Below are 11513 nucleotides of genomic sequence, written 5' to 3'. Positions count from 1 at the left end.
TTTTCATCCATTCACTCAAATACCTTCTGGGTGCCTTACTGTATTCCTGTCACTAGTCTAAATAGTGGGTATATAATAGTGAACAAAACAGACCCCCCCCCCCACATCTCTTCATGCAGCTTCCATTCTAATGGAAGAGATAAACAACAAAGAAGTTAAATAAAATATATAGTTTTAAGATAGCAGTAAATGCCTAGGAGAAAAATCAGAGAAGTGGGGAGGGAAGTTTTTTTTATTTTAGGTAGGGAGGCCAAGGAAGACCTTATTAGGAAAATGACTTTTGAATAAAGGTCTGAAGAAAAAGAAGGGGGAGGGCATTGCTATGATGTTTAGGAAAGAACATTTCAGAGAGATCAAGTACAAAGGGTGGAGAATTGCTGGAGCATAGTGTACTATGGTGAGAGCAGGAGATGAGGCCAGAGAAGTAGCAGGAGCCAGATAGTACAGCCTTGCAAGTCACAGTAACGATTTTAGCTTTTACTCCATCTTGAGAATCCTGTGAAGGGTTTTGAGCAGAAGATCCACATGATCTGATTTACATTTTAACAGTTACTCTGGCTGTTCTATGAAGAATAGATTTAGGAGGGAGAGTGGTAGAAGCAGGGAGACCAATTGGGAGCCAATTATAATAATCCAGAGGTGGGGGATGAGAAGTGGTTGAAATATGAGTATATTTAGAGGGTAGGGACAAGAGAGCTTGCTGAGAGATTGGATGTAGAATATCAGAGGCAGAAAGGAGCCAAGATGTTTGGACTAAACAACTGGAAGACCAGTGTTGCCATTTCTGAGATGCAAAAGACAAAGGAGATGCTGTTTTGGGGAGGCAACTATCTGGAGTTCATTTTTGGGTGTGTGGAGTTTGAAATGCCCATTAGTGTACAGATGGTGAGAGGGCAGGAGGAGGAAGGGACAGGAGGTCTGAGGGCCAGGGGAGACATCTAGACTGGATATATCAATTTGGGAGTTAACAGCACACAGATGGCATTTAAAGCCATGAGACTAAATAAGATCATCAAAGGAGTGACTGTAGATGGAAAATACTTTCCTTCAACATTCAGGATTTGAGGAAACTAGGAGAAGCCGCAAACCAGACTGAGAAGGAGGGCCAAAATAATAATAATAATAATAATAATAATAATAATTAGAAGAAGAAGAAGAAGAAGAAGAAGAAGAAGAAGAAGAAGAAGAAAGGCAGGCAAGCTGGGAGATATCCTGTAAGTCAAGTAAAGAAGGGGTATCAGGAAGGTGGTCATGCTCCACCTTTAGAAATAAGCCCATCAACCCAACCAAAGGAGGGATGCAGAGACTCAGAGCACAGTGAAACGAGGTTTTAATCAATGTTCTTGCAAGTGGGTGTCTGACAAACAGGCATGCTCTGGGCATTTACCGCAGACAATTTGTTTCCTAGCACACAAGTCCCTCCCCTGGTTCCTCACTGGCTAAGTACTACAGAGGTTACAGTCTTAACTGGGCATTACCTATGCCCATGTAAGGCAAAAGGTAATCTGATTGGAACAAATGTACATTCCCTAAGGTGATGCAGAGACTTTCAGTCTCTCCTCCCTTTGTTCTTTGGCGCATGCTCATTGCAAAGCCCAGGAAAATAAGCCTGCAAAACAGAGAGGGGAAGAAGAACCAGGAAATGAAGTATCTAAGGCTTTGGGACTCCATTGTGTGTGTTTGGGGTGAGGCGGGGGCGGGAGGCAGTTTGTACATATTTCCAATAGGTTGTAAACCTATTGTTAACTAGACAGCACAGCTTTTGTTTGGTATTTCTGAAAATAATAATCATCTCCCTTCTCACATCTACTACAACCTAGTTCTGTACAAATTGTGTTTCTAGTTGTTTCCCAAGCAGACCAGGAACTCCTGAGGGCACAGACTTAAGTGGTTTCTATGTCCCCAGGACAAAGCCTGACGTCTCCCATCTCCTCGATCCTTTCTCTGCTTTTCTTGTGGCCTATGTCCCCATGAGTCTCTCCTCCTGCTTCTTTTCCTTACAGGATCCCTACTGCCAGCACCTTTTGCCTCTCATGCTTCCTGACAGCTCTGGCCTAGTGGAAATTCCCCTGTAAGCTAGAATTTCTTACCAAGGTCTTTAGCCAGGTTCAACAAGCCATGGTGACTGGTTAGTTCCAGATAGAGGAAGAGGGAGTGGGAGAAATGGAAAATTTGTGTGATTCCCTATTTTTGGCTTGGGTAACTCAGTCAATGATGGTGACATTTGTTTTACATTCATTATCCATCATTTAACCTTGCCAGGTGCTTAACTTGCTTTCATTTCAAAGATAATAAAACTAAGACTCTGAGAGGTTAAGGAATTTGCTTCATATTCCTTCCTTTGTTCCACTGTTTGGTCAACATTTATTGAGTACCATGCAAAAGCCAGACACCATGCTAGGCCCTATGGATAGAGCAATGAAGCAGAAATAATCCCTCTCGTAGAGAAAAATATAGTGCAGTGAGGACTAAGTCAATTATAGACAATTATAGGAGAGCATAGTAAATGTTAAAATCAATGTATGCAAGAGTGTTATGAGAGTACAGAGAAAGGAGAGATGAATGGGTTCTGGAGAAACTGAGTTTAGACTTTTGTTCCAGGGAAGGAAACATTTGAGAGGGCCTTGAGGGATGAATAGGAGTTTACCTGGTAGACAAGTGAGAGAAGGAGCTGTACAAAGAGGCATTATTACCTTTAAGGGTATGGAGTTGAAAGGAGATGATGATGTGTTTAAAGAACAGTGAAAATCCTTTTGGGCAGAACCAGGTATCTGAGGATAGAGAAAGAGAGATGAGAAAGAACTCAGATGGGAAAGGCTTTGGTGGCCCTGAGATTGAGTGGACAGAATGGGAGCCAGGAATCCTGGGCCTTACCTTGACCCTACTGTGACTTGCTGGGGACCCAGGCAGATTCCACTTCATATCCCAGCTTCTGTTTTCTCTAACATAATATCCCAAACATGTCTCCAGATCTATGTGAGTCCCTAGAAGATACTTCCTGGCCCTGGCCCTTCTGTCCTGAGATACTACTTGCTCCTTCATTGTGTTTTATTCAAGCCAGCCCTGGGCTGAAAGTAGGAGGTAGGATAGGGATTTCTCAAGAGTCAGAAATAAGTCCAAAGCCCATAAGCTAGAGAGGAAAATCCATGGCTCTGTGCAGAGAATTCTCCAGGATCCAGGAAGGGCAAGAGCTGAGTGATGTGAATACAATATCTCCCTCCTATTTGTTCCTGAAATGTTTAGAGTGCATTTTTGCTTCAGGGCCTTTGGGCTTACTGTTCCCTCTGTCTGGAACACATCCCTCTTGCGATGTAACCTCTGACAGTTGGTTTCTTTTGTTTTTTGTAATGCAAGTGCCTGACTTAAGCTTTGGTTACTGAGCGGTCCAACTGACAGCCATTTCTAATAAACAGGCCACCTCTCCTCCACCAAGTCTCCTTTGTTTTAGGGATTTTGCTGACTTTGATAACTGACCACTTTGGGCCACTTGTTTGTTCTCTTCCCCCACTTTAAATTATCACTCTTAAGTTTTAAATTCCCCAAAAAGACTGGGCCCTCAGGGGCAATTAAGTGGCTCAGTAAGTTAAGCATCTGACTTCAGCTCAGGTCATGATCTCGCGGTTCATAAGTGCAAGCCCTGAGTCGGGCTCTGTGCTGACAGCTCAGAGCCTGGAACCTGCTTCAGATTCTGTGTCTCCTTTTCTTTCTACCCCTTCCCCACTCGGGCTCTGTCTCTCTCCCTCAAAAAAACCCAAAAAACAAAAAAACTGAGCCCTCAAAACCCAAGGCCCCAACCATCGACCCCAATAAAAGCAAAACCCCAGAACCCCAGGCCCATGTGCTCTTTCTATGGTGACCTTGCTGTGTGGCCACAAGTATGCTGTGTAATTTCCAGGTTCTGTAAGTAATAAACCTTTCCTCCAAAGTTTCCTGATGATTACTGCTGAAGGGCATCTTAAAACAAGAATCACAAGGGCCAGCCCAACCACAGCACTGCTTACCAGTAGGCTGAGACCAGCACAGAACAATTGGTATTGATGCGGTTTTAGAGTTGGGGGGGTGGGGGCAGGGGTGCATCCAGAACCATTGGCTAAGAAAGAATTCTTGAGACATCTTTGGTGCAAAAAGGTGATTTTATTAAAGCATGGAGCAGGACCCATGGGCAGAAAGAGCTGCCCTGGGGTTGTGATAGGTGATTGATAATACACCCTCAGGTTGGGAGGTGGTTAGGGATAGCATAGGTCTTCTAAGGAATTTTGGAAGCAAGGTTTCCAGGACCTTGAAGGGGCCAGCTGTTGTTAGGAAAAGGCATTTATTACTGTCTAGTAAAACCTTTGTCATGAGACTCTTCAGATGTATTTCAGTGGGCCGTATGCTTGGAGGATGATTGCCAACATATATCTTTGGGGGGAGAGGGGGTAAAGGAAGTTTCCAAAGCAATTTTTATATGTTCAGGTAGACTTACAGGATCCTAGAGGTTGGGATAATGTTAAGCTAAGGTTGCCTTTTGCCCTTAGCAAAGTGTCATCATCGAAGCAGCTGAGCTCCTAGAGGAATGTCACTCTGCTTGTCCCAAGGACTTGTCAATGAGCTGTAGGCAGTAAGGAAATTTAATTTTTCGTTTGCCTTTGTTTCCACATCAGTGTGGCTGGCAGGACTGCATGATGGTCCTTGCAGTTACCTTAGGGGGGGAGCGAATGCCTTTTTTTACCTGTAACTTGCTTATTAACCACCTAACTCAGATGGGTAACATCATCTCAGAAAGAAGCACCACTTGCTGGGGGTCTGTCACACTGCTATGTGCTTTTGCATACTGGCCCTGTGGTATGTTGTCTGTGGCGTGCAACACAAAGAGTCACAGCTATCATAACAATCCAATGATCTCCCCAGAGCATCGCGATCAAGCCCACAGTGTCTAATGAGATAATCAGACTCCTAATTATAAAGGCCTTAATTGACTATTACTGTGTGAGAGGGTCCTCCATGCCTCATGGCCAAGAAGAGCTAAGGAAGGTAGACTGGATCACAAGGGCATTGTCACTGCCCAAGGAGAGGCTCTGGGCTAAAGACACAAGGAAAAGAGGACAGGAGACTCCCACCTGCAACCACTGAGTCAGTGAGTTATGCTTGGACTACATGTCCTAATCCAGAAGACTGAAATAGCTTTGCAAGCGGAAACCAATGGCACCACCAGAGGGAAAATACAACAGAGGCCTACAGTCTCTGACACCACTTCACTCACTACTTCCACTCTTCATCCCCTGACCCAATGGGATATTACCAATCCCTGGTCAGGTGTTACTACATAAAATGATGGACAGATATACATGTCCTGAACATCTGGTGCCAGAGCCTCTTGAGAACCCTGAGGAGGTACACCATCTCCTTGATAAATGCAAAACCCCACGGACACTTCCTGGGTGTTAGTCAATGCCATGTAAACCAAAATGCAAGACTCTGGTATTACACTCAGAGGCCTAGGAGCTTTTCCCAAAGATCCTATGTATATTGCGCTAGTGGAGGCAGACCCCAATCCAGAGAGGTCTTTTGGTACACTCTGGAAAGGAAAGCAGCCACCTAGCAAGAGGGCTTACAGTGATGTCATCCAAAATTCTTGGCAACAACACCTAAGATTAAGGTAACAGGATAAAAACAAAAAGTAGAAACTGAGACCACAACTGTACCTTAACTGGAATTCAAACATTTCTTAGAGATTTTATGCAGCAGGAAGAAAAGAGAGGAACAAACAGGCTATTGCAAGTTTTCTTGTTGGTTTGGAATGGGCTCTGAATTGTTACTCATGGCTGCCAAAATGCACCAACTGGCCAGTATCTCTGAAGACCGTAAAATCCATAACTTTTTAAAAGATCCATCCAGGTTATGTGCTTGTTTCCTCTAAGATATCACAGATCCTGAACCCCTCAGCTTTCCCCTGAATGGGGCAGAACTAGAAGCACACTTCTGGAGGCATCCCTGCCACCAAAGGGAAAGCTGATATGGTTATCAAGGCCTCCAAGGAAGAGGAAGAGGGAAATGGGGCAAAGGCCCCTAGAGTCCCCTCATACTCATACTTCTCTCCTCCCTTGGATATTTACTGCCTAGCTCCATGCCATCTTTCCATCACAGTGATCACTGCTAAGGCTCACAGTGAATGGAAAGACTAAGGTGAAGCCCATCTCCTGCTGCACAAAATGAGCATGGTCCCATGGGTTTATCCTTTTCATGACTACAATGACCCAAATGACTCCCTCTTCATTTCCATTTCTGAATAGGCCCGATTTGACCTCGAGTCCACAGAATTATTTTTATGGGGTGCTCCTCTAATTAAAGGTCAGTGCCACTATATTTTCCAGGTACCAGCAAAACCATCAAAAAGGCACTAAAACCCCAAGGAGAAAACTTACATTCTTTCTTGGTCCCTTGAAAATGTAAATCTCACCGTGTCTTTGAAGTGTAAACACCCCAGGATGTAACTTAAGTCTACTTGTCAAGGACAAGTACAAATCTTAAAAGCCTTCACAACTATTAGTAAAAAGCTTTAGCCATTGGAGCAAGACACCTTAACTTGTTCCATCTGCCAACTGGGATTCAACTTTTTTATAAACTAGTGACTTTTATGTTATGTACTTGATTCATGGCTAAAATTTTGCAATAGTGTCTCTGTGTATCTCTGTATGTTTATGTATGTCTGTGGTTATATGTTCTGTACATGTGGGGTTTTTTTTTCTCTCTCTCTACCTCCAGATGGTATTGCCAAAATTAATTGATATGAGTTCCATTTAATTGGCTTAAAAATGAGCACTTAAAGGGGCGCCTGGGTGGCTCAGTGGGTTGAGCGTCCAACTTCGGCTCAGGTCATGATCTCGCAGTTGGTGAATTCGAACCCCACATCAGGCTTTGTGCTGACAGCTCAGAGCCAGAGGCTTGCTTTGGATTCTGTGTCTTCCTCCCTCTGCCCCTTCTCCACTCATGCTTTCTGTCTCTCAAAAATGAGTAAATGTTAAAAATTTTTTTTTAAATGAGCACTTATGAATTAAATATTCCTAAAACTCAGAAATACAGAAACTAACCCAAATGTTTTTTAAGTTCACATGATCTGGGATAATCTTTGGTAAATAAATCTAGTTTAAATTTGATTTAATTAAAATCGGTATGTCTTCAGAGTTATCAACATTAACTATAATGCAGACATACAACTTTTATTCTACCTGGTTTATTAGTCAAATTCATGTTATCTCTAATATAAATTTTGTCAGGAAGAACAGTAGCTTGGGATGATGGCTGACTTTGTCTAGTGTCTAATGAAGTGTTTTCGGGTATCCTAAACATAATTGTTAGGAGCAGTGATTTAGATAGATGTAAGTGGGACAAGAGTTTTTAGGTGAAACTTTCATCAATAATTATATCTTATAGCATGTCCAGTTTCATGGGGCACCTGGCTGGTTCAGTCAATGGAGCATGCAACTCTTCATTTTTTTTTAATGTTTTATTTTTGAGAGAGAGAGAGAGAGAGAGAGAGAGAGAGAGAGAATAAGCTGGGGAGGGGCACAGAGAGAGGGAGACACAGAATCCAAAGCAGGCTCCAGGCTCTGAGCTGTCAGCACAGAGCCTGACATGGGGCTCCAACTCGAACCGCGAGATCATGACCTGAACTGAAGTCAGATGCTTAACTGACTGAGCCACCCAGGCGCCCCAAGCATGCAACTCTTGATCTCAGGGTTGTGGGTTTGAGCCCCATGTTGGGTGTGGAGATTACTTTAAAAAAATAAAATCTTAAAAAAAAAAAAAACAGTTTCCCAAATCTTTGGTAACTTTCATTGTTATAATTTTGCTAAGTTAAAAAAAAAAAAAAAAAAAAAGAGGGGTGCCTGACTGGCTCAGTTGGTTAAGTATCCAACTCTTGATTTCGGTTCAGGTCATGATCTCAAGGTTTGTGAGTTCAAGTCCCACATTGGGCCCTGCACAGACAGCTAGGAGCCTGCTTGGGATTCTCTCTCTCTGCCCCTCCCCAGCTCGTGTGCATGTGTGCTTTCGCTCTTTCTCTCTCAAAATAAGTAAATAAACTAAAAAAAAAAAAGAATTTTGCTAAGTTAAATTAAATGATGGGAATTCATTGAATGTCTATATTATTTCTAAACAAGATGAAATACTGAAACATTAATTATTTTTTTAAGTTTTACTTGTTTGTTTATTTGTTTGTTTATTATTTATTTATTTATTTAGAGAGCATAAGCAGGGGAGGGGCAGAGAAAGGGAGAGACAGAATCCCAAGCAGGCTCTGCACTGTCAGCACAGAACATGATATGGGGCTTGAACTCATGAACCATGAGATCATGACCTGAACTGAAATCAAGAGTCCAGCGCTTAACCAACTGAGCCACCCAGAAACATTAATTGTTAAACAAGTCTAAATTTACCTGCTTTTGACCTCTCATCATAGAAGAACTTAAAGACATCTGGGTCTGTTAGTAAACATGTCTTGGGTCACATGGAAAAATTGTGTTATGGGGAAATGTGTGTTACTAGAAATTGTTAAATATATTCATAAATTTGCCAATCTAATGAATGCTGATGTAAAAGTTCACAACTCGTTGCCTTTTAGTTGTTACTAGAAATTAAGGTTTCTAAGGGTTAAGAATTCTAATTAATATATGTAATTAAAGCTACTAGAACTAATAAAGGAAACAACTCGGTATGCAAGGAAAGTAGGATATGGTTTTGGCTAAGAGAAGGTATGAAGTATAAAGATGCATTTTTGTTAAGGAAAAAGAAAAATTTGCCCTAAAAAAAAAAAAAACTGGTTATTTAATAATGGGAAAGAGGAAAATAAATGACAAAAATCAAACTTTCCCAAATCATTTTTTTTAAGTTTTATTTATTTATTTTCAGAGAGAGAGAGCATAAGCAGGGGAGGGGCAGAGAAAGAGAGGGGGGGGAGAGAGAGAATCTCAAGCAGACTCCACATTGTCAGCGCAGAGCTGTATACAGGGCTCAGTCTCACGATCTGTGAGATCATGACCTAAGCCAAGATCAAGAGTTGGACACTTAACCAACTGAGCCACCCAGGTGCCTCCCAAATCAAATTCTAAATGAAGTTCTGTTTTGTTTTGTTTTTTAATTTGGAAATACATTTGGGATTTTCTAAAGGGCACCTGGAACATCTCAAAAGATTTGTTCTCTCTCTGTATAAAAAAAGACATTAAGGGACACCAGGGTAGCTCAGTTGTTTAAGCGTCTGACTCTTGATCTTGGCTCAGATCATAGTGTCATGGTTCATGGGTTTGAGCCCTGCATTGGGCTCTGCCCTACGGTGTGAAGGCTGCTTGAGATTCTCTACCCTTTTCCCCACTCATGTGAGTGTGCATGTGCACGTGTGTGTGTTCTCTCTCTCAAAATAAATAAATAAACATTAAAAAAACAAACATAAAAAAAAGAGGGGTGCCTGGATGGCTCAGTAGATTGTCTCACTCTTGATTTTGGCTCAGGTCATTATCTCAGGGTCGTGAGGTAGAGCCAAGCCCTGCTTTGGGCTCTGTGCCGAGCGTAGAGTCTGCTTAAGATTCTCTCTCTCCCTCTGTCCCTTTCCTCTGCTTGTGCTCTCTCTCTCAAAAAAAAAAAAAATAAGTAAATAAAAAATAAAAAAACAAACAAATAAAAAAATAGGGGAGTCTGGGTAGCTCAGTTGGTTAAGCGTCTGACTCTTGATCTCAGCTCAGGTCATGATCTCATGGTTCATGAGTTCGAGCCCCATCTCAGGCTCTGCACTGATGGTGAGGAGTCTGCTTGGGATTCTGTCTCTCCCTCTCCCTGCCCCTCCCCCACTTATGTTTGTTTTCTCTCTCTCTCTCTCTGTCTCAAAATAAATAAATAAACTTTAAAAAAAATAGAAAAAGACATTAAACGAATTGGACTTATTTGATGTGTTAAATTACATGGAAACATGCCAAGTAAGAAATAATGCTAAACTTTCTTCATGGATATCCTTGTATGGATATATGTTACTAATACAAGTGTTCCAGAAATTATATGAAATTCCCAGAAGTCCAATATGTAACATTATCAGCCATAATTCCAGTTACCATCTTAACATGTTTGCATATCACAGAAATAACCAAATTTCCTCATCAATTTCACTAAACAGAACTCTCATCAGACTTTTAACTATGGGCATTTTTTAATGTTTATTTTTAGAAGAGAGAGAGAGGGAGAGAAAGAGTGTGAGTGGGAAAGGGGCAGAGAGAGAGGGGGCAGAGGATCTGAAGTGGTCTCTGAGCTGACAGCAGAGCCTGATGCGGGGCTCAAACTCACAAACTAAGAGATCATGACCTGAGCTGAAGTTGAACATGTAACCTACTGAGCCACCCAGACACCCCTTAACTATGGGCATTTTAAGTCTTTTTTCATTTACAGGCAGTTATTGTTTTACTCTGAGTCTCTTGCAAAAGTGCTTCATCTTCAAGGAGATTCATGGAAAGGACTCTGACAAGTACAGCTTTCTGATAACTTTCAGATCATACCATTGAACTCAGTAAGAATTTACAGAACTCTTACGAAAAGCTGGATTCACAAGACTGTAACGAAACATCAAGATCAAGAATTAATTACATATGGGCGCTCCTGGGTGGCTCAGTTGGTTAAGCATCCAACTCGATTTTGGCTCAGGTCATGATCTCACAGTCATAAGATGGAGTCCTGAGTTGGGCTCTGTGCCTACAGCATGGAGCCTGCTTGGGATCTCTCTCTCCCTCTCTCTCTCTCTCTGTCCCTCCCCTGCTTGTGCTCTCTCTCTCTCTCAAAATAAATATTAATAAAAAAAATATTCTACAACATCACCCAAATCTTTGAACAGATGGCTAAACTCTTGCAATCACTAACCTGTTTTCATGGCTGGACCTTTCAAGTTTGAGACGACGGCTGTGGACTGGATTTCAGAATATTGTCTGTATAATTATTATAGCATTTACTATTATAATCCTATTTATGTGCAATTTCTGGGCAACAAGTTGCCCTACCCCCGACTTTTAGCATGTGGGCTACCCTGCCACCATTAATCTCCTCACCATTGCCTCTGATACCTCAGCATCACAGGGAAGATTATAATGTAAACCTTGACAGTGGGTTGTTCTTTTTTGCAGCCCAAATGCCTGACTTAAGCTTTGACTACTGAGACATCCATATCAAGGACAGTCTTCTTCAATAAACATATTGCCAGCCACATGGGCTAAAGAGCCAGGTCACCTCCCCGCCAACGGATGCTCTTTTGTTTTGGAGATCTTGTTTTTTCTCTTCTCACACTTTAAATTCTCACTCTTATTTATTTAATTTATTTATTTCAAGTAGACTCCATGCCCAACATGGGGCTTGAACCCACAAGCCTGAGATTAAGAGTCATATGCTCTACTGACCGAGCCAGCAGGTGGCCCCTGCTTTCATGTTTTAAGTTCACCAATAAAGAGTGAAACCGTGAAACCCTAGGCCCCCACCCATGACTCCAATAAAAGTGGAACCCCAGG

This window comes from Panthera tigris, chromosome D1 (genome assembly GCF_018350195.1).
Source record: "Panthera tigris isolate Pti1 chromosome D1, P.tigris_Pti1_mat1.1, whole genome shotgun sequence".
Classification (NCBI taxonomy): domain Eukaryota; kingdom Metazoa; phylum Chordata; class Mammalia; order Carnivora; family Felidae; genus Panthera; species Panthera tigris.
This window is presented reverse-complemented; position numbering follows the sequence as displayed.